General features: G+C 40.8%; 1 long non-coding RNA gene across 1 annotated transcript; it reads left to right on the top strand.

The window, feature by feature from the left end:
* The first annotated feature begins 1,648 nt into the window (after positions 1-1,648).
* LOC121030892 (uncharacterized) lies at positions 1,649-23,786 on the top strand. Its single transcript, XR_005790455.1, has 4 exons — positions 1,649-2,505; positions 6,031-6,164; positions 21,240-21,394; positions 23,483-23,786. It is a non-coding gene; the product is annotated as an uncharacterized LOC121030892 (long non-coding RNA).
* Positions 23,787-25,024: the final 1,238 nt, after the last annotated feature.

Here is a 25,024-nt window from a genome sequence, read left to right as displayed (position 1 = left end):
GGAGTAAAAAGTGCTATGTGCTACTTTGAATTCTTTTACTAAATAATCAAGGGGAATGGAGAATTCAGTAAACGTCATTAGCTCAGTTTCCTCCCCTTTGAAGAGAGAGACATGATACATAAGGGTGGCAGATAAGTTTTATCCCAACTGCCGACCTTTTGATTTTAATGGCTTCCTGAAGTACTGTGTTGAGAAGGATCCTAAGGCCGTTTACAGGCTCCGTGACAGAGACTTGTGCACAATTAACGTTTGGGGCAAGCGGTGGGTGGGGAATGGTCACGTGGGAGCCTTGAATTTGTCAGTTCTGAATCGCTAGGATTTGGGGGCGTGCCTGAGAAGGCTTAATTCTGACTCACAAGTCCTCAGTCTATAGGACTTCTATGTATCTCTGTTTTGTGACCTCTGGGTCCCCTCAACATCTTCTTTTCTGATTGCCAGGTTGAGATGTTGGCTGCTGCTGTTTCCGTGAAGCCTGCAGTCCCAGTACCTCATGGGAACATATGCTCCAGGGTGTTTTAAATGCAATCCTTCTGCCTGCCTTGTTTCAGTAATTTAGTTCAACAAATTTTCTATGTGCTAGGCAGTCTGCTAAGAGGCTGTAGTTGCCCTGCAGCTGTTTGGGAATCCATTCTCCACAAACCCCACAGCCCCAAAGAGCTGTAATACTGGTTCGAGTGCTGGGAGGTGAAGGGCTCCTTATGTTTGATAGCAAGGAATAGAGAGAGGCTCTCAAAGTCATTCTCGGAAGGGGGCAGGGATTAAAAGACATGCAATAAGCAATCTTGCAGGGCTCAAGGCAGAAACTGAAAGGGAGTAAGGCTTCTGGGATTCTAGATTTGAAGGATAGCAAAGTCCTCAGATCCCCCTTTCTGATTGTTCCCAGCCCTTTTTCCTTGCCCCAAATCTATGTTGGATGAGCATGCCCAGAAGGGCCCAGAAGGGCATCTTTCCTGAGATGGGGTTGGCTTGCACCAATGTCAGAGGCAGAGAGCTACTCAAATCCTCCCAACACATTTCTTCTCTCCAGGATGGTCAGAACATCATTTCCTCTGTTCTGAGGCAGTTCTGGAAAGTTCCCCTTGTCTTTGTTCAAGGTGAGATAGTTGCTTGCATTGCTGACACCCTGGATTTGGCATCACTTTTGCACTGACCTCTCTCTGCACAGTCTTGGAGGTTGCTAGGGCTTCAGGTCTCAGGAAACCTATCCCTTACTCTTGACCTGGTTCTTGCTGTCCATTTGATATGCCCTAATCACACTCCCTGGCCAGCTGGAAGGACAGCACAGGACCTGGAAAGCTGCTGCCATGGGGGAGGTGTGAGGGGCAGCAGTGAAGCCTGGGAAGACAGGACAGGTTTTGGAGGTAATTTTTTTTTCAGAGAGAGAGAGAGAAAGTAAGAGTGAGAGCGGGGGAGGGGAGAAGGAGAAAGAGAATCTTAATCAGGCTCCACGCCCAGCACGGAGCCCCACTTGGGACTCGATCTCACCACTGTGAGATCATGACCTGAGCCAAAATCTAGAGCCTGATGCTTCACCAACTGAGCCACCCAGGCACCCCTTGGAGGCAATTTTAAAGAAGAACAGCTCAGTTGTGATGCCTGACAGTGTGTGCAGAGTGGGTGGGGATGCAGGGAGGGTGTTTCCCCATGGCTATAGGAGTCAAGAGTGGCTGAGTGATGGAGATGATATGGTTGAGAGCTGAGAAAGTAAGCAGGCGGGAGAGCAGAAATGGTAGCTGTGAGTGTAGCTAAACATAACAAAGCTTGATTTGTTGGTTTTTTACACCCATACCCACAGGTTATATTTTAGTTGGATTGTATTTTTTTTTAAACCTTTTATGTGAAAGTCAATTGTTAGGCCATCTAAACATGCTCACCCATCAAAACACCACCAGAAAGGGTTCCCAGGCTAGTGCCCAAAAAGTCTGTTTAGGATCATAAAGATGAAAGAGAGCTTGGAAATCACTGAGTAGCACACACCAAGGCAGAAAGCATGGGCTCTGAAGTCAGACCACATTTACTAAGTAGGTAACCTTATGGGGTATGTAATCCCACTAGGCCTCATTCTCCTTATGTATTACATGGAACAAAACCAGCCTCACAGGCTTGTCATGAGGATGAAATGAGACGATCCTGGGCAATGTGTGAAAGCTGAGTTGCTTGTTATTCCCATCACCACATCGTGTTATGTGAAAGAAACCTCGGGTCTGTCATTGACAAGTAATTGAGGCTTTGCTGGGTCACCCCAAGGGCTAAGGGATTTGATGCACTTGTGTTTCTACAACACTAGAAGCCCAAGAGTTGAGACTGTGATCACACATATGCCACTATTTTCTCCCCATCATATAAAAGAATAGCATAGGGAAATGATGAATGCCCAACTAGAGGAATTATTAATTAATCTGACCTCTTCTTTTTTACATCTACAGAAACTGGGGCATAGGGAGGTGAAATGACTAGGCTTAAGGGCCCCAGCTAGACTGTGGCAGAACAGGAACTAGGAACCACGTATTTCATGGTTAAAGCGGCTTCTTATTGTGTCAACTTGCGTGTCACAAAATAAGGCAGGGGCCAGTGGGATCAACTTCCCCACTACTTGTAGACACATGATCTCGAGAACACTCTTGGAGCTCAAACTGGGAATACCATCTGAATGCCCAGCTGATCCAGGGACAAAGGAAAAGGGATTTGGGTTCAGTTTTTAGAGGGTGTGGGGTTGGTACTCTCCTGGGCAGAGGGGGTGTGGGAGTCTGGCGATACTGGCAGGTAGGAGGTGCAGAGAGCAGTGATGGCAGCTGATATCCATGAAGGGGCAGCACATCTTTGGTGCCCCGAATGGGAGAGCTTGGATTAGGCCAGGGAAGAGAGTCCCACAAAAGTAGTATCGAGGGTTTGGTGGCAGAGATGAAAGAGGATGGCTGATACTGTCATTCTGTGGACAGGTTGCTCCTAACCAGGGTTTTTATATGTAGGGAACTGCAAATGGGGTATACCGTGAAAAAGAACATCACACCTCAGCTCGTCCATATCATCAGGCACTCTGGTTACAGAAAGGAGGAGGGATCACATATTTAGTGAACGTTCACTATGCAACAGATGTGCTAAGCCCTGGACACACATACCTATCTGTGGGGGATATGTTCCTGGACCCCCAGTGGATGCTTGAAACCTCTGATAACACCAAACCCTATACGTAGTATGTTTTTTCCTATACGTACATACCTATGGTAAAGTTTAATTTATAAACTAGGCATAATAAGAGATCAACAACAATAAAACTAGCACACACAATTCATTCTTACTGTAGATCTTAGCTACCTAAGCATACGATTGCTTTTTCTTCCTAAAGTTGAGAACTGCCATCTTTTCACTCAAAGAAAGCTCTTCATGGCTTCTCCTTGGCCATGAATTGCCAACATTACTACTCTTGTGCTTTGGGGTTATTATTAAGTAAAATAAGGGGTATTTGAACACAAGTACTGCAATACCCAGGTGGGTGGTCTGATAACCAAGATGACCACTAAGCGACTAATGAGCAGGTAGTGTGTATGGTGTGGATACGTGGGACAAAGGTACGACTCACATCCCTGGTGGGATGGTATGAGATTTCATCATGCTACTTAGAATGGCATGAAATTTAAAACATATGAATTGTTTATTTCTGGAGTTTTCCATTTAATATTTGCAGACCACAGTTGACTGAAGGTAACTGAAACCGCAGAGAGTGAAACCGTGGATAAGGGGTACTTCTATACTCCCTCTGTCCTCACAAGCTGATTGGAACAGCTGACATCACTGAGACCCAGAAAGAGTCCAGTGGCCACGTCCACAAAGACAGTTAGTAGCAGAACCAAGAAGTGAGCCCAGACATAGCTCTGCCCGAAACCTCAGCTCCTTCTGCCCCATGCAGGCTCAGAGATAACCAAGCCCCTTCTAATTTGACCCTCATTTTGAAAATCTGAAATTCTCTAGTTGAATCTCCTGCCTCAGAAAGTCAAATATACTTGCCTTGCTTCTTCATTATATTCTCTGTCACAGAATCACAAGTCCCATAAGGCAGTGAGGCTCAGTGGGGGAAGGGTATAACACAAGCATTTCCACAGCTGCCTAACATTTGAGATTCTCCCCCTTGGAGAAAAGCCAGGTGTCTTTGGGAGATGGGATGGTAGGGTGTGGTTTGAAAAATGTTTGCAATTTCACTCTTCCACTGTCTCTTCAGTACCAGGTGCCCTCATAAGTGAAAGCCAGCTGTCCTGACTCTTCACTTCCTCCCTCCTCACAAAAAGCTACCAGTTTTCATTCATTCAGTTAACAAATATCTATTATGCCCTTATGAGAGATGATGATAAATATCACAAGCATTTAAAATGTGCATTTCTTTTGAGCAATTATTTCATTTCTATGAACTTTTACTAGGAAATATCATGGACTTGGTTATAAGGACGTTCAATTGCAATGTAAAAGATAAAAACTAAGTGGAAAAAACAATAAAATAGAATCCTATACAACACAAAGCATTATTAAATGAAAATGGCAGATTGCCCATAACAGTATATGAATATTACATAAAACAACATACGTATATTTTTGAAATTTAATATGCTATTTTTTAGAGCAATTTTCACAGCAAAACTGAGCTGACAGTACAGTGTTCACATATACCCCCTGCCCTCACATACACAAAGCCTCCTCCACTCAACATCTTGAACCACAGTGGTATATTTGTTATAATCTATGAGCCTACACTGATACATCATTATCAGCCAAAGTCCATAATGTACATTATGGTTTACTCTTGGTACATTCTACGGTACATTATGGTACATTCTATGGGTCTTGACAAATATATAATGACATGTATCTACCATTGTAAAACTATATTTTGAAAATAGGAACACATACTTTAAAGTATTAATATTTATGTTTGGATAACAGAATTGCAGAAGAATGTCTCTCTGTATTTTTTACTCTAGGTATACATTATTTTATAATAAAACAGTAATTTTCAAGAGCCTCTGTTTAAGTAGGGGAACTAAAAGTTAATGGAAGTGTTGCCTTGATGATTACTGGTAGGTGGCAAAAGAAAGTAAGTCCAACTAAAAAATTAAAAGAAGTTAGGTAGAAGAATGAGACTTGATATTTTGAGGGGAAAAGACAAATTAAAAAAATATTAGCAATCTATATCACAAAAAGTTGTTGATATCTAATATCTAAAAACTAAAGGAAAATGCCATTAGCCCTATAGAAAAGTATAGATAATACTTCTATCCATCTTTTTTTTTTTTTTTTTGAGAGAGAGAGAGAGAGAGAGCATGAACAGGGGAGGAGCAGAGAGACAGGGAGACACAGAATCCAAAGCAGGCTTCAGGCTGTCAGCACAGAGCCTTATGTGGGGCTCAAACTCACAAAACGTGAGATCATGACCTGAGCCGAAGTCAGACACCCAACCAACTGAGCCACCCAGGCACCCCTATACTTTTATCCATCTTAAATAAAACACAAAAAGGAACTGTAAAAAACCTAGGGAAAGATGCTCAACAAGTATACTGCAAAGCCATTTCTTACCTATCATACTGACAATGATCCAAAAAACTTGACAAGATATTCTGTGATGATTCTGTGGATGTACAGGAAAGTACTAACTCTTTGAACCAGTGGTCCCACTTCTAGGAAGCTATACTAAAAATTCACTAGCAGGGGGCCTGGGTGGCTCAGTCAGTCAAGCATCCAACTCTTGATTTTGGCTCAGGTCATAATCTTGCAGTTGGTGAGATCTGACAGCATGGGGCCTACTTCGGATTCTCTCTCTCTCTCTCTCTCTCTGTCAAAATAAATAAACCTCAAAAAAAAATTAAGAAACAAAAATACACTAGAAAAATATAAAATAACATATGCCTAAAGTTTTTTGTTGAGTAACTATTAGACAAAAACTAAAGTAACTCACCACTTTGAGGACGGACGGGGGCCACAGCTACAACAGAGCTTTGAAGACCTGCTCCTGCTCCTGACTCCCCGCTGTTCACTCTCCCCCAGGAACAAGTCAGCCAGGACCTTGCACTGCAGCCATGACTTTTAAAGACCCTGGAAAGACACCCATGGCACCAGAGGTGGCGATTCATCAAATTAGAATTACTCTAACAAGACACAGTGTAAAATCTTTAGAGAAGGTATGTGCTGACTTGATCAGAGGTGCAAAGGAAAAGAATCTCAAAGTGAAAGGACCAGTTTGGATGCCTAAAGACTCCAAGAATCAGTACAAGAAAAACTCCTTGTGATAAAGGTTTTAAGACCTGGAATCATTTTTAGACAAGGATTCACAAGTGACTCATTGATCTGCACGGTCTTTCTGATATTGTTAAACAGATTACTTCCATCAGTATTGAGCCAGGAGTTGAGGCTGAAGTCACCATCAAAGCAAAGATGCTTAAATCAAGTTTTTTAATAAACTGATTGTCAGTTGTTAAAAAACAAAACAAAACAAAACTATGATAACTCAAATGTCCAAAGATACGGAATTATTTGAAAAGAAAAAAACATGGTACATGCACACAATGAGTCCGATGAGGTTATAAAAAAAATCTTAAGGGAGTTCTCTGCCTATAGTGATGAAGTGGTCTCCAAAATATAGTGTTAGTAAGAAAAAAGTAAGAAAAGTAAAATTTAGAGCACTGTGTTTACCATGCAATCTTTTATGTAAAAAAAAAATACATATAATCACATATACTTCTATAATTATGAACTAATATACATACATGCATACATATACATAACTGCTAACATTAAAAATAGAACCCTGGAATAATAAACCAAAAAAACTGATGAAAATGATTACTTACATGGTGAAGAAGGAAATAAGGTTAGGGGACCGGTCAGGAAGCTAGACTTATCTGAATAAATCCTGTTTTATATTGGTTGATATTGGAACAATACAAATGTTTACATATTATAAGGCAAAATTATTTTTTTAACTTTTTAAATGTTTTTATTTTTTATGTTTGAAAGAGAGAGAGACAGAGTGTGAATGGGGGAGGGGCAGAGAGAGAGAAGGAGACACAGAATCCAAAGCAGGCTCCAGGCTCTGAGCTGTCAGCACAGAGCCCAATGCAGGGCTTGAACTCAGGAACCTCGAGGTCATGACCTGAACTGAAGTCAGATGCTTAACCAACTGAGCCACCCAGGTGCCCCTACAAGGCAAAATTAAATCAAAATTATAAGAATTCTGAAATATAAAAAGACAAAAGAACCCAACTATATCTTTAGTTGGTGGTTTAATTACATAGAAAAAAATTATTTAAAGAGATTTTAAAACATTGTATTTTGGTGGAAGATGGTATATATGTATACCATGGAAAGATATGTCCTATGGTTAGAAATACTTAAAAGTAATAATTGTATTCTTAGTAATAATTTTCTTATGGTTATTTTGAAACATACATACACACACACATACATTTTGGCTATGTTTCTTTTAAAAAGTTATCCATAAACATGTCCCATATAATTTGACAGATAAATGTTATCAAATATTCAAGGAATAGATCATCCAAATTTTCCATAAGATTTTTCAAAGAAAAGAAAACTGGGGAATGTTCTGTTTTTGTGGTAGACAGAATGCCCGCCACCAAAGATATCCATGTCCTAACTACTGGAACCTACGAATATTTGTCTCACATGGCAAAGGAACTTTGCAGGTGTGATTAAATTGAGGATTATGAGAGATTATCCTGGATTATGTAGTTCCAATGTAAATCCAATATAATTTAAAGTACTTATAAGTGAATAAAAGTAGAAAAACCAGAGTGAAAGAAGAAGTGACTGACAACAGAGGTCAGAGTGATGTGATTGCTGGCTGGAAGGAGACCATGAGTCAAGGAATGCAGGTAGCCTCTAGAAGATAGAAAAGGTAATAAAACGGATTCTTTCCTCGAGCCTGTGGAGTGAGCATGGACATACTGACAGCTTACTGTTGGCCCAGTGAAACTCATTTTAGACTTGTGGTCTCCAGAACTGTAGGATAAAAAATTTGTGTTGTGTTAAGTCACTGAGTTTCTAATAAATTATTACAACACTAAAAGGAAATGAACACCCCCTCCCCCCCGGGAGTCTTTTAAAGAATAGCATAATCTTGATTACCAAAATCCAAGACAGTATGAGGATGAAAGTATAGAGGCTGATCTCATTCTTGAATAAACATCCTAAACAAAACATTGGCAAAACAAATCAAGCAAGTATTAAAAAAATAAAACATCATTATCAAGTTGAGTTTATCCTAGGCATATGAGGACATTTTATCATTAGAAAAGTTATTAAAGTAACTCACCACCATAACAAATTGAAGAAAAGTCACAAGACAACCTTGATAGGTGAAAAAACTCCATTCAATAACATTTAAAACATATTTATGATTAAAAAGTAAAAACTCTTGGGCCATGATGAAGTAATTAGCTCTTTTTATTGCAAACAACTATAAAACTAGGTTAAATATATTAATAACTGTTTTCAGATGTTGAATAAAAATAACATATGGGGGCGCCTGGGTGGCTCGGTCGGTTGAGTGTCCGACTTCGGCTCAGGTCATGATCTCACGGTCCGTGAGTTCGAGCCCCGCGTCGGGCTCTGTGCTGACAGCTCAGAGCCTGGAGCCTGTTTCAGATTCTGTGTCTCCCTCTCTCTGACCCTCCCCCGTTCATGCTCTGTCTCTCTGTGTCTCAAAAATAAATAAAAACGTTTAAAAAAAATTTTTTTAAAATAACATATGACCACAGTCCCTGAGAGAAGAGAACGAAATGAGATGATCACCCCATGATCAACTTGGCTATTTACCTGGAGGCACTTTGCAGACTGTGGTATAGAGAGCAAGGTCAAACAGCACAGTAGTCTTGCTGAATACAGGAGATAGACATTGGAACTCAGGGCTTTTGAGGTGAGCTAGAATTTACAGAGCAGTATACAAAGAAGAGGGAGCTAAACAGAAAAAGAAGTCTAAACAGGAGCTTCTCTGGGTCTTTGACCAAATACTGAGCTGTTCATAGAGCAAGACTCCACAAGCCAGGCAAAAAAAGATGACCCGGGAAGAAAGCAATACGAGTGGACCAACTAATGAACTGAACAATTAGTGGCGCTCACAAAGATTGGGAGGCATTTGATATCCAAACCAGCCAGAACAGAGAGACCTCACTGAACCCACAGGGCATTTGGTAGAGATCCTGCAAAGGAGCTCAAGTGGCCCTAGCTACACCAGACCCATTCTAACACAGTTTAAAGATAAGCTTTAAAAATATGAAGCAGATTCATAAGTAACTAAATACCTGCCCTCCCCAGTCGAGCACCCTTAAAAACAAGGCAAATTCTTGCATTCAACAGTGTAACATTCACAATGTCTAATATCTAATGTACTGAAGATATGCAAAAGAAAATGGCATCCTTAACCAGAAAGAAAATCAAGCAATAGAAACAGACCCAGAAATTATTGGGATGATGGAAGTCATAGAAAAATACTTTATAAATATGTCCAAGGATTTAAAAGACAACATACACACATTAAAGGAATAAATAGGGAATTTCAATAGAGAAAGAAAATTTATAAAAAAAGGAGTTGATAGGAATTATAGAACTGAAAAATATAATATCCAAAATCATTTATTGATTTAATATTATTATTAATAGATTAGACACTACTGAAATAGTGAATTTGAAGACAGGCAGTAGAATCTATACAAACTAAAGCCCAGAAAAGAAAAAAAAAAAAAAAAGGCTTATAATATCGGACAACATTAGGAGGAGAAAAGAGATAAATTGGGGTAGAAAAAAATGTGAAGAAGAATCAGAAAAATATTTTTAACTGAATGATAATAAAAATTCAGCATACAAAAGTCTGCATTGTAGCAATGCTTAAAGGAAATTTGTAGTTCATACTTTTATTTGAAAAGGGTAAACTATTAAAAATAATGATCAGGGGCGCCTGGGTGGCGCAGTTGGTTAAGCGTCCGACTTCAGCCAGGTCACGATCTCACGGTCTGTGAGTTCGAGCCCCGCGTCAGGCTCTGGGCTGATGGCTCGGAGCCTGGAGCCTGTTTCCGATTCTGTGTCTCCCTCTCTCTCTGCCCCTCCCCCGTTCATGCTCTGTCTCTCTCTGTCCCAAAAATAAATAAAAAACGTTGGAAAAAAAATTAAAAAAAAAAATAAATAAAATAATGATCAAAGTACCAACTTAGGAAGCTAAGCTAAAAAACAAAAGCAAATTAAACTCGAAATAATCAGGAGGAATGAATTACTAAAGATAAAGGCAGAAACAAAATAAAAAGCTGATAATTGAGAAAAATCAATTAAATAGAAAGTTAGTTCCTTGAAAGATTAATAAAACTGATAAGCCCATAACTCGACTGGGGAAAAAAAAACCCAAACAAAAATTACCAATATTGAGAATAAAAGAACAACATTATAGATCATATAACATTAAAATGACATCAAGAGGATATTATGAAAAAATTTGTCCAAAACATTTGACAACTTATACAAAATGTAAAAATTCCTTGAAAGAAAAAAAGTCACCAAAATGCATACAAGAAGAAATAGAAAATTTGAGCAGCCCTATATGTACCCATTAGACTTAATTTGTAATGAAAAGCATATTAATAACTTCAACTTAAATTAATAAATTGAAAACAAATGAACACTAGATCCAGATTGCTTTACTGTTTGGTTTTTTTAATTTATGTTTTTATGATATAGAGAGGAGAAAACACTTCCCAAAACACTTTATGAGGTCAGTATAACCCTGATAACAAAACCAGTAAAAGACATTAAAAGAAGAAACAATATCTTTCATGAATATTAATGCAAATATCCCTAGCTAAATATTAGCAAATTTAATCCTGCAATGTGTAAAGAGGATGATACTTTATGATGAAATTAGGTTTCTGCCAGGAATGCATGGTTGGTTTAATATTCTAAAATCAATTAATGTAAATCATCAAATTAATATAATATGATCATATTAATAAATGCAGAGAAAACACTGGAAACAATTCATTATCTGCTCTTGATGAAACCCTTAGAAAACTAGGATCAGAGAGAACTTCCTCAATTGATGGAAGACATCTACAAAGAACCTACAGCCAACATCACACTTAGTTGAATACATTTCTCCTAAAATGGGGAACAAGGCAAGGATAGTCAATATCATCACTTCTATTCAACATTGTACTTCAGTTCCTAGTCAATGCAATAAAACAAAACAGACCAAAAAAAAAAAAAAAAAAAAGAATATGGATTGGAAAGTACATAATGAAACTTTTAATTAAACTTAATTTTGTATGTAGAAAATCTTAGAGTCTGCAAAAAATATTATTAGAGCTAATAAGTGAGTTTAGGAAGTTTGTGGCATATTCATTATCTATTGTTGCATAACATTACCTCAAAATTAGCAACATAAAACAAAAAACATCTAGTATTTCATGATTTCTTGGGGTCAAAAGTTGAGGCACAAGTTACGTGAAAGAGATACACTTGCAATCTCACTTGTATGGTTGCTGGCAGGATTTAGTTCCTTATGCACTGTGAAGGCTGCCATTTTTCTGCTGGTAATGTTTAGAGACCTCCCTCGTTCCTTACCATACAATCGTCTCCATTGAACATATCCCAGCAGAGCAGCTGACTTCCATGAGAGCAAGAAAGCAAATTAAAGCAAGCTAGAATTAGCAACACAAAAGTCAGTCTTTTTGTAACCTAAATCCCATCTCTTTTGCTGTGTTCTATGTGTTAGAAATAGATACTAGGTCCAGCCCACACATAGAGTGAGGGGATGATACAACCATATGAATACCGGAAGAGGGGATCATCACTGGGGGTTATAAGAAGCTGTCTACTATATGCAAGTCACTATATAAAATTCAATTGTATTTCTATATTCTAGCAACAAACAACTCGAAAATGACATTTTAAAAACACCATTTACTATATCATTAAAAATACAAAATACCTAGGGACAAATTTTATGAAATATATTTAAGACTTCTGCAATGAAAACTACAAACCATTACTGAGATAAATGAAAGCAGACCTAACTAGATGGAGAAGTATACCATGTTCATGCATCAGAAATCTCAATATTGTTAAATGTTACTTTTTACCAAATTGATCTGTAGATTCAATTCGATAACAGTCAACATTTCAGCAAGATTTTTGTAGAAATCAAAAAAACTCTAAAATTTATGTGGAAATGCAAAAGACCTAGAATAGCCCAAACAATCTTAACAAAGAAGAACAAAAGTGGAAGACTTAAGCTATTTGATTACAAGACTTAATATAAGTTGAAGAAATTAAGACAGTGTGGTATTCCTGCAAAGGTAGACAAATAGATTAATGGAGCCAAATAGAGAGACCAGAAATAGACTTATGTTTATATGACTTGTTGACTTTTGACCAAGATGCTAAAGCACCATAACACCTTTAACATAAAAGCTAAAACTTCAAAGTTTCTAGGAGAATATATACACACTTAGAAATAAGGAAAGATTTAGAACTTCTGGAAATACCTGACAATTAAAAAAAAAAAAAAGACTGATAAAATGGAGTAATGGAAACTTTCAAAAGACGTTGTTAAAAAATAAGTAGGTAAGCTACACATTGGGATAAAATCTTTGCAATACATATATCTTACAAAGAACTTGTATCTAGAATATATAAAGACAACTACAATTCCCACGAGTGAATAATAAAAACACACATAACCTAATATCTGAACAGGCATTTCACCAGGTAGATGCACAGTGGCCAGGAAACAAATGAAAAGTGCTCAACACCATAAATGACCAGGACAATTCAAATGAAACTACAATGAGATATCACTGCACACCCACTAGAATGGCTGACATAAAAAAGACTGACCATGATAAGGGGCGCTGGGTGGCTCAGTCGGTTAAGTGTCTGACTTTGGCTCAGGTCATGATCTTGTGGTTCGTGGGTTTGGACCCCATGTTGGGCTTTGTGCTGACAGCTCAGAGCCTGAAGCCTGCTTTGGATTGTGTCCCTCTCTCTCTCTTCCTCTCTCTCTCTCTCTCTTTTTAAATATTAAAAAAATATATATTAAAAAAGACTGACCATGCTAAATGTTGACAAGAATGTGAAACATCTAGAATGCTTCTACCTTTCTGGCAGGAGTTTAAAATATTACAACCAATTTGGAAACCTGTCTGGAAGTTTCTGATAAAGTTAAACATAAACCTACCATATGACCTAAAAATTCTTTTTCTAGGTATTTTAGTCTCTTTGGCACCCATATCCATTATGTCCATTAAAAAACACTTTGAGAAAAAATTTTCTAATGAATATTATAGACATTGGTTATTAGGCAGAATACACAAAGAACTCCTATGAATTAATAAGAATAAAACAGCTGAAGAGGAAAGTGATTAAAAAAAAACAAAAAACAAAAACCATGAACAGGCAGGAGGGTCTGGCTGGCTCAGTCAGTGAGCATGTGACTCTTGATCTCAGGGTCGTGAGTTTGGGCATAGAGATTACTGGAAAAAATAAATAAATAAGTAAAAGAACAGGCAATGCTCAGAAGAGCCTGCTTACAAGGCCCTACTACCTAAGCGGTAATCAAGGAAATGCAAATTAAAACAAGATGACAAGAATGTAAGAAGTCTAAAATACCTAATCCCCAAATAGATAGTTTTCAGAAAATACCTGGTTTTGGCAATAATGTGGAAAATGGAAACTCATCTAGTGAAAGGGTGTGAATTAGTGCAACCCCTTTGGAAAATAATCTGGCAGTACATGGTATACCTGAAGTTTAATGTACCCTTTGACCCAGTAGTTTTCCTCTTAGGCACATACCCTGTAGAAGGGGAAAACAAAAAAGCATGTGTGCACAGAAACCATGCCCAGAAATGTTCATAACAGCAGTGTTTGTAATGGAAAAACATTCTGGAAAACTTAAATGTTCATTGATATTAAAATGCATAATTCCCTGTGTTCACACCATAATGCGATAATCAGCAATGAAAATGGGTGAGCTAGAATTACCTGCAGCCAAGTGGATGAATCTTCTAGCAAGAGGAAAAACCTCAAAAGCATACATACTGTATAATAATGGCATCACGATGCTGCTGACGTAGTAGTATGTTTTGTTTGGGGATAGTAGTAGTATGTTTTGTTTGTTAATAACAGCATAGACTCTAGATCCCATCTCCCAGATTTGTATCCTGGCTCCATAATTTGGTAGCTGTGTGACTTTAGACAAGTTACTTAGCTCCTCTGTATCACAGTTTTGTCATTTGTTAAGAAAGGATGATTGTGGTATCCAACTCATTGGGTTGTTATAAGGATTAACAATGAGTTAATATTTGTAAAGTACTTAGAACAGTGCCTGTCAGAGTATCTGTGTCTGTTAAATAAATGCAAATGATAAATATCAAATTCCAGAGAATTGTCACTGGTGTGAGTCTCGATATCAAAGGGAGCTGCAACTATATTTTGAAAAGCTTATTTCTTAAGCTGGATGGTAGATACACAGATGTTTTTATATTATTTCTTGATGGGTCAAAAATATTTCAAAATTTAAAAGGGGGCACCCAAACCATTTAAAATATATTGTTAAACTTGTCGGGAGAAAGACAAGTTATAATTAGAGACTTGATACTGTGGTATATTTCAGATGTCTGAGAGGAGAATCTTCCTTAAAATGTGTAAGTCTAACTATTGAACCTTCCAGTTTGATGACATTTTCTAGAAGCACCCCTAAACCTAGGGGACGGAGTATGGCCTTGGAATCCGAAAACCTAAATTCTCTCCACATTTCTGCCGTTGACTCGAGTCTCTGGGCTACCTCAGGCTTCATTTGATCGATCTTTAGAATGGATGTGTTGTCTTCCACCTCTTGGAAACGGCAAGAATGGAACCATGTTTCATTATCTTCAGCACAGGAGGGAGAATCAGAACTTCTGTCCCCACCCTCCCCCACTGCCTTTCACTAACGAGCAAAGAAGTTTATTTTATTTTAATGGAGTCTGTGAAAAATGATTCATGCTTGAAAGCAGCCTTTTCCCTTTCCTTATGACAGCTTCAGCCTCTGAGTGTAAGCTAAAATGTAGAAAAACCCTATGTGGTTTTCCAAATGTACATATGAGCATATGTGCTGTGCTTTCAAAAATTTCTTTGTTAGTGAATCTATTGTGCACACAGGCAAGAGCAGTCTAGACCCTCAGAAGGGGAGATTCTCAAGAAAAGTTGTCCTCTGATTTCCCGATTGTTTGCTTTCAATTGTGCACTTTAAGGGAAACAGTGACAACAACATAATGGTGACAACTCATGCCCTTCGTGTGTATGCACTGTTGCATTTCTGAGAAAGCAGGTGTAGCTGTTTCTTCCCTGCTGTGCCCCATTTTAGACTCCCAGACTATGGTGTATTTAAAAATAAAACAACAACACACAAAATAACTGCTCACCCTTTCCCATGTCAATGGGAATCATATACTGATAACCAGGAGGTCTGGCCTTTTAGCTCTAGTTGTTTGAAAAAGAAAAATGAGTCCTCTGCCCAGCTGGTATGCTAATGGCATCTACTCGAGCTTTTTTCCTTATTATAAAGGAGAAGAAAATATTTGGCTTGCAAGGTCCTGGCGCATCCCTTTCTCTGGTTCCTTGCAGTCAGCATGGCGGGCCCCAGATGTGTCTCTGGTTGACTGACAGTCTTGAGCTTCCATCGAAAAAGAGGTTCAATAAAGCTCAGAGCTTATTTGGTCAAGCATGGTTGCTCTTTCTTTTTAAGCCCTCATACACTTGAAGGGGAATTTAATCCTTGCATTTCTGATTGTTTACACTAAAGAGTTGTGTTGTGAGAGCGATTTGATGTCTGGGAGACTATTTGAACATTTTAATAAAGCTTTGTGAGAAACATTTTGTCTCAAAACAGAAAGCTAGATTTTGCCATGTACAAATAAACATGAAATATCAATGGGCTCGGAGCTTGTAACCTAGAGATTCTGAATGAAGCCTACACTTAACCAGTCAATATATTTTTCATCTTTATTTGTTTCCCGGTGAGTATAATGTCCCTCTACACCAATGCTATTTCTCCTGTGCAGATGATTAACACATCTCTGCAGCAGGGAAAAGCTGGGACCGTGCAGACACGGCATCACATGGGACAGTTTTCAGGGTTCATTCATTCTTCAAACATTTCTTGAGCGCTCACAAATGACTACTGGACACAGGGATACCAATGTGAAGAAGACTCAGTTTTATATTCAAGGAGTCCGTGGTCTGGTTCAGAAAGCAGACTTGTAAACCAACTATAGTTGACCCTGGAACAGCACGGGAGTTAGGGGCGCCGACTGCCCCATAGCCTGTCCTGAGCCTTCCTGCTCTTGCACCTTTAACATACAGATCCAAGTGCAAAAGAATCCCTTTTTCTTATTTCCTTCCAGTGTAGCTGAAACAGGCGGTATTATCAGTAGGAACTTCATTTGAGAAAGCACCACCACAGAAAACACAAAAGGAGAATGAAGGGAAAACAACAAAGAAAATATAGAAATCTGTAAAACAATCATGCTTACAAAATACAGATTTTGTGTCCTATGACAGCCAACATTTCTGCCAGCCCCACTAACCATTTCTTAAGCTCTTTGCTCTCCCATTCTCTTCCCTACCTTGAGCTTCCAGGCTCACAGATGCGGGAAAAACAGTGTATAGTGAATACAGCAGATGGGCCACCCTGTGGTATTGTGCAGGCTTCAGGCGCTCCAGGGAGTCAATGTCTTTGAAGAAATAATCTCCCCCAGAGACACTTTCTGGCTCTCCATGGGGATCCTGGCACAATTAAAGACTCGTGGCAGAGTGAATAGGGTTCTGGTGTGAGTCTTTTCCCCATAGGTAAGAATGCAATATCCAATGTTTCAGACATGTCTTTTGCATGACTCTCCCTTACCTCCTCCCTATTCCCACCCAAGTTCAAGTTCAGACCTTTGCTACCGCTTGTTCAAACTACCGCACTGGTCCGGTCTACAAATGCTGTGGCAACTTCTTTTTTTAAAGTTTAGCTCCAACCTGATCATCTTTCTCCCTCTGTCTGCCTGATTGAGGATTTTCAACCTGGTGGTCATTACCAACCCACCTCCCCAGCCAAATATCCTTTACACATAACCTATGCTTCAGTCAAACCATAGTCCCTACACATTCCGTCTCCTAAATATGCCCCTGCCTTTGTTCATATGGATGCTTCCATGACGAATCCCCTGTTTCTTCAACTTAATGGGTTGAAAATGCAAACTATCCTTATAAATACAATCCAGAACCATGGACTTGGTTAAACTCTTCATCTTTCTTTTGCACTTATTATTTTACTGATTTGTATTAGAGTTTTAAAAATACATATCTCTTTCCCACTTACCTCACTCCTGTCTCTAGACTAAATTATAAGTAATTGAAGACAGGAATAAAATACCCTACAGATCAGTGTGGAGATCAAAAAAGAGACTGTGTAACGGGGCACCTGGGTGCCTCAGTCTGATGAGCATCTGACTTTGGCTCAAGTCATGATCTCACGGTTCATAGGTTCGAGCCCCAAATCAGGCTCTGTGCTGACAGCTCAGAGCCTGGAGCCTGCTTCGGATTCTGTGTCTCCATGTCTCTCTGTCCCTCCCCTGATCACACACACACACTCTCTCTCTCAAAAATAAGTAAACATTAAAAAGAGAGAGAGAGACTGTAAATTGCAAACACGGGGATTGGTACATGGTTAGCCCTCCACAAATGCCATCAAGGTCTGGAGCACTATTCTAGAGTCAAATAGAACTAGATATGAACTCTGACTGCACCACTGACTAGCTTGGTGACCTCAGTTTTCTTATCTGTAAAAAGGGGTTACTTACCACTGCTCCTTCTTCATGGTGTCGTGAGAATAAATTAGATGGTCAATTAAATTTAATCATGGATATAAAAATATCTAGTTTAGTACCCGGCACTAGGCAATTTCAAAATAAACTTGTGCTATCTTATGGGTCCAAGAATGGCACTTTGTATACAAAAGCCCTTGGGAAAGATTTGGACTGAAGGTTTGTGCCTCAGATGCAAATACTTCCCACAATATGTAAATCCAGATTCAGGTCAGAGGTCCCAACTCTCTCTCACACCCAGGCTCCCTTGTTGGGGGAGGGCACCTCCTCTTCCCATCCTATTCTCTGTGACTTTGTCCTGGATGGCTCCCTGCCCTGCCTCTCACCACCCGTGCTCTCTCTTGGGTGGCAGCTGGTCTTCTGGAAGACATGCTGCTAAATTACCCTCCTCCGATGTGCTCACTATGGTTTTCTGGGGAGGATGAGGTGGGAGAGCATTCAGCTCTTCTGACCTGAGTTTCTGCCATTTTGAAGACAGTACCAAGGGAGCTATACCTCACACCTGCAAGTGAGGATATTTGTGCATGTACCTATTTTAAGTTGATTGGATTTAAATGGAAGATTAGACAATACTGCTAATACTAATAAAAGAAAGAAAAGGAAGGCTGGTTCCATTGTCAATCTGAGAGGATTCCTGTAACTCATTGCAAACAGGAGGCGTCCAGAAACTGCTCTATCCAGTTGCTTTGCAGGTGGGCCCTGATTTCCAGTCCCGGAACACCAGACACACATTTCCTGTGGATATTAACTAGCCATCCAATTGACAGTCTCAGTTTCCGTGTCTGTTCTGTGGCAAGAGCACGCAATGCATTGCAGGAAGCCGATCGATTATTTGCAAGTGGGATACACGATACCATCTCTAGTCCTCCAACCACAGCTGAAATCCAATTCCATCAGCTGGCTTGGATTTAGAGGGGAAATGAAAGTCACATTTTGGAAAAGTGAGATTGATTCAACATGTTACAACTGATGCTCATGCAACAAAACAAAAAACTAGTGGAGACACCCCCAGATGATCTATTCCAATTACCAATCCCAAGGAATCACAATGGTGTCCATGAATTTAGTAAATTTTTTGTAAATTTTTAGTAAAGTTTGATGACTCTCATAGACCCTCAGTTTTCTTACCTGTTAAAGGAGATAATTATGTACTTCATGGTGTTGTTTTAAAGATTAATTTGGATAATAGATGCAGAGATGAATTACCATGAAGCTAATGAAGATTAAGCTCTTCATTTGCATGGGCCCTTTTCAAGACCTTGTGCCTAACTTTTTATTTGTAATGATGCATCCTTTTTCTTAAAGAGGGTGCAAAATCCTATAAGCTCTCAAAATCCACAAACCTGGGCCTGCTCCCAGGTGGATGTATAGGGTCGGTACTCAGATGGCAGGAAGTAGGTGACAAGGTCAGCAGGACGGAGGACCTGCAAGAACAGGTTGGGCGTCTCTCTGGAGACTTGTGACTTTTATTGTTTACTAAGCGTCAGTGCCTCAACTATTATAATAGCTAGGGCTTGAAAGGGATCTAGCAAAATATCATCTAAAAACATGAGTTGTTTTTAGCTTAAATTTTTCCCTCATTTAGTGGGACCTGTGTCATGACCGAAAAATGTTCCTAAGGAGCTTAACCTCTCATGGTGGAAGTCCAGGTACAGCAGCCATTTGGGGAGAGACTCTGGGACAGGTGTCTCTCAGATCACATCAGGCTAGCAGCCTGCAGGGCCAGCTGCAGCTCTGGTCCTACAGAGCCTTTGCAAGAGCTGGGACAGTCCCAGCCTGGCACGTAGTAAACGACACAGTACCTTTCAACAGCCAGCCTCCGCTCCAACAGTTTTTTTTCAGGCAGATGCACACAGAATCATTTTCAACCCCCACCGTCTCCCTTCTTCCTCCTTCTTTCCTCCCCCCTCCCCTTATCCTTCTTTCCTTCTGTTTTCCTTCTTCTTCTTTCTGTCTTCCATTGCATGAATCATGATACAAATTTCAATCCAAGATAAAAATGTACTTTATTTCACCCTTTTGGCTGTGATTAAGTTCGGTCCACAGCAAGGACATTGCCGTTTCCATGGGAACCAATACACTCTAAAGCTGAGGAGGATGACAGCATAGAAAAGTAGAAAGAAGGCAAAGAGGTTTGCTACAGCTGCTTTTCACCCGCTATGGAGGAAACAGAACTATGGAATCCAGGGGCTGCAGAGGAATTTACAAGGTCACTAAATCACATGCCCACCTCCAGAAGAGCCAATAAAACAATTCTGGAGATAAGCAAATGTCCTTTATTTAAAGAGCGCCAGAACAGATTCCATAATCTCCTTTGAAAAGACATTCAGCTGCTATTTTTTAAGGGCAATTATTCAGCGTACAATTTGAGCAATGCCTGGGTGCCTGGGATGATTCCAGTCAGAACCCAGGAGACACAGCTGCTGGTGTAAATGAGCTCTTCAGCTTTGCCAGGGAAGAGACCCTGCCTCACTCACCTTCTTTTCCTTCCAAAGCCACGGTACTCCACCTTTGCTATATTTAATCCCACCAAACAGTCTGCCAAAGTACTCAGGACCTACCAAAATGAGAGCAAAAATCTCTTGCCTCCCCTTTTATAGTTTTCTTTCAAGAAGTACTCATTATTCCAGCCTTCCTATAATTATTATCAACAACATTTCTACTGGTTTTAAGCATGTTGAAATGTTATGGAGGTAGTGTTGGGAGTGAATGTTAATGCGATGACTTTAACAGAAAAACAAACAAGAACAATTCTCTGGTAGCTGACAATGGATGTGGGAGCCAAGGAAGAATTGTTCAAGACTTCGTTCCAGGGGCTGGACCGCTCTTAGTGCAAGTCTGGCCAAGGAGCCAATGGTCAGGACGCAGTTTGGGTAATCAGTCACATGATGCAGGTAAAGGAAAAGGGAAAAACATTCTGCCCTTAAACTACACAGAGGGCTTCCTACATACAGATGTTGGGCTGTGAGCTAAAAGGAAAGTTATTCATCAGGAAGGATCTTGGCCTGGTCAGTAGCATTTCCCCCAACTTTGAAGCCACAGTTCCTGATAAATTTTGAGCCCTGATCCTCCCCTGGTCAAGGTTGTACCCTTGTTGCCAAGGGGCTGACCACATATGGAAATTCAGGTGGGTTGCCTAGATTTGGGTGTTGCCTTGGGCAAGGGAAGCACCCCGAGCCTCAATTTTTTTTTATTAAACATGGGATGGTAATATCTATATCAAATATGAGATTAGCTGAGGAAAAAGATAAGCCACTCAGTGGTGCCTGACATGGCCAATGAAAATTGCTTGATCAATTGTGGATATTATTAATATACTGTCATTTTGGTCTCCTCATGCAGGCCCCACGAGGAAGCCAGCTCAGCTTCCTTGCTTATAGCTTCTGTTGCTTGAACTGGGGATGAGACCTCTCATCACGCCCCTCCATCCTCCTATTTCAGCTTCTATGGGGAGCAAATCGGAGCACGGGGCCAACAGGATATCAGCAAAGCCTGGGGTGAGTTTGACCTGGGCAAGAGGCATGGACAGGGGTGACCTGCTTTACCTCTTCCCTGTGCCACCCCATATTACAGAGGCTGCTTCCTGCTGCCTTGCATCTCTTGGCGAAGGGGGGAAGGCAGCTGGCAGCTGGGATGGGAAGAAACTGGGGCAGTCACTGCCCATGCGACCCCTTCCCCTTTCTTGCTGCTTGAATGCTTACACGATACCCAGGGCAAAAACGCCAGCCCTGAAAGTGCTCAGCCTCTCCACCAATGCCAACTGTCCTCCAGGTCTGCACTTGTTGGGGAGAAAAAGAACCCACTGTCAGTCAGGTTTTCTTGCAGCAGAATCATTTGTAACATGTGCTGTCCTAATACTTGCCACCACACAAGTCATCCAAATGGGTGTGGGGTTCCCAGCCACTGGCCTGCCTGCCCTCCCCAGCAGCTGCAGGTTTAGCCTCTCTGTCTGTCCTGAACCGCACACCGCGGCATCCTCCTAATTCTCCACTGCCCTCAGTTTCTCCCCAAACCATAATCTGTACCTCTTCCAGACAGAGTTCTAAAACAAAATACCATCTGTGCCTCTGAAACTCAGTTCAATCAGTCATTCTCCACTGTCCATGGTGTAAAGCCCAGATACCTCTGTGTGGTATATTAAGTGCCCTCAATCTTGGCCTTTTGTGCCTCTCCAGTTTTGTCCTTACTGAGCCCCTCCCTGCACGCCAGCCACACAGAACCTACTTACAGCTTCCCTCCACCCTGTTTGGCTGCTTGCCTATGCCTGATGGCTTAATGGCCCATTTTCTTCCTCTTATCCCATCCTCTGGCCAGGAGGTCCCCCAACCCCCACCCACACATCTTTCAAAGTTTAGTCCAAACAGACTTGTTTAAGAGACTTCTGTGAAGCCTCCTCAGGTGTCACTCTGTGCAGGACCCACAGCCCTCCTCGCTCCATCTGTACTCCCCACACGTCCATTGACTGCTCTTTCTGGTTTGTTGCCCCATCTGCTCATTGATCTGTCTCCCACTATCCTGGGAGCTCCTAGAGGACGTGAAGCAAGCCTTACTCATCTTTGTTAAGTCCTGTGCTGATCGCATTTCCTGGTCCATAGCAAGAACTAAGTGTCTTTGTGGAATGAGTTGTCAAATAATTCAAAGCCCCCCAGCCCAGATCAAGTCCATACAATGAGTTGTGACCATCAGCCAACCCTGTGAGTACGGTGGCAGGCCACTCTCCACCGATACGAGAGAGCACAGGGCAGCACGCTCCTCTGCAGGGCCGGGGCTCAGTTCTCATCTCCAGGGGCCCTGCAGGATGTCCTAAGACTCAGCACACTGAGCGACAAAGGGGATTAGAAGCAAGCTTGTGGCCCCGCCCCCACCACAGGAGGCAGAGGCCTGGCTGCCCTGAGATGATGTGGGGCCCAGGTAAAAATATTTTTTCTGGGAACTTTGTCTATATAAGTAATTTGATTACAAAAATATATCACAAAACCCATGGGCCTGTATGGGGTATAGTAATTTAATGAAGAGGATTTTGAATAATGGATAAAGAAAAGGCACTTACGTATTTCTTTACAGTCCAGTCAGTATATCTGAAGAGTCTTCATAATATCCACACGCCATCTTTTCCTGCTCAAGTCCAGGAACCATCTCATTATGTTCTTTACTGTCAAATGTGCAGGTCCTGGTGAGTTTTTGTATCTTTCACCACAAGTAAGAGGTAGAAATACCACTATTACCCACAATGATACAGCTCTTTAGAGCCAGTTTGTATCAAAACGATACAGATCTTTGGCCTCTGCAGTTCCCTACCACCAACTATTTAATGTCAGTCACAGAGTCACTTACGATGTCATGTCATATAGCCTGCCCCCATACTTGCCTCACTGGCTCTCTCAAAGGTCGTTTCTGTGCTTCATTGATGATGACCAAACATGCAAGTCTTACCCAGAGTATGCAGCAAAAATGTGAGCAATGATTTATTTTCTGGTCAGGTAAAATTTTCCTTTTAGAATGTTATAATGGAAGCATAGTATGATATTCCTCTTAGGCTATGATTGCTGAATTTCTAGAATGTATCTCTTTTGATTTTGATGTAGCCCAGGATACCATCACCAAAGAGGAAAAGAGGCAAGAAGCCTATGGCTGAATGAGAAGAGCAGTCCAAGTCCTTTAAGGAACATTGGTCCCTCACTAAGACTTGCCCTCGAGATCAAGGCATCATCACATACATTGGAGGCAGAAGAGTGTACCACTCAGAAGGGCTTATTGGGCTATGGAGCAACAGCTTCAAAAGCTCTTGGACCAAAGAACAGACACACCTGGGGACCTTTCCAACCAGTGACACAGAGCCCACAGAAGAGGTAGGGGGACAGTCCTGGGTGCCCACAGCAGAGGGGGTTGCAGAGAATAAAAGACAGTAGAACCACCTCTCCCCTATGTGGGTGCTATATACCAGATGGCACCATGGTCAGCATATATAGATAAGCGAGAGCCAAGTGGGGCCCACAAATGTAGTTCAAGAGAGAATAACAGGTTTAAAGAGTGGGCAGTCTACCATCAAGAGTTCAAAGCCCTAATTTTGTTCTGTGGCCAACATCAGAGAGAGTCACCCCAAATCAGCAAGCCAGTACCATTCTGGTGGCCCAGTCTCATGTGATCCTGTGAAAAGAATACCTTACAGTTCAGTGGCTATGATCTGCTGGCCAGGTAGCCCTCCCAGAACCTTTTTGACCACAGACTGGGACAATTGCAGAGACAAAAAACACAAAACATTTTAAGGCATCTGGTTGACCCCACACCTTGGATCGGGGTAGAAGTTTGGAGAGCACCCTAGTGTGGAAAAATGGAGATGACCTCATGGTACTCTGCTCAGATGGCATTGACCACTCCAGCTAGTCCCTTCAATTAGAGACTGGCCTTCTCTGAGGAAGGTTTGCTGAAGTGCACAGTCCTCTGAGGCTTGAGTGGAGTGGGCCATTTGCCCAGGTCAAAGTTCATGCTGGTCAGTGGTGGGGCAGCCCTGACGGTCCTAATGGAGAATGGGATAAGCCCCAGCTCCTCTCATGGAAGGGTGGTTATAGCTTCTGTGCATAAATTTCTAGAGTCAGACCTAGAAAAGATAGAGGAGGACAAGATAAGTGCTTTTGTAACTTCCATTAGGGAGAATAATAGGTTTAAAAGAAACTAGACCCTCTATTCAGAGGCAGTAGTATTAAAGTATAACAGGTTGAATGGAAGCTCCCAAAGGATGCCCAATACACCTCAGCACAAAGGCCTTTTATAATTATGAAAGGGAGACCATGATTTTCTTCAAGGAGTTTTGAACTCTGGTTTCTCTGCCAAGTCATAGTGAAAGTCAGTGAGCAATGAATTAGGAATTCAAGGGTCTCTTGGGTGGCTCTATTGGTTAAGCATCCAACTCTTGATTTAGGCTCAGGTCATGATCTAATGGTTTGTGGGTTCGAGCCCCACATCTGACAGTGTGGAACCTGCTTGTGATTCTCTCTGTCCCTCTCTCTCTCTCTGCCCCTCTTGTGTGATCTCTCTGTCTCAAAATAAATTAAAAAACAATTTTTTTAAAGAATTCAACAGAGCTGGGGCACCTGGGTGGGTCATTCAGTTAAGCATTTGACTTTGGC

Source organism: Herpailurus yagouaroundi, unplaced genomic scaffold (genome assembly GCF_014898765.1).
Source record: "Herpailurus yagouaroundi ecotype Mexico unplaced genomic scaffold, PumYag 140, whole genome shotgun sequence".
Lineage (NCBI taxonomy): Eukaryota > Metazoa > Chordata > Mammalia > Carnivora > Felidae > Herpailurus > Herpailurus yagouaroundi.
The sequence above is the reverse complement of the archived record's forward strand: the minus strand, read 5'-3'. Positions and strand labels throughout refer to the sequence as shown.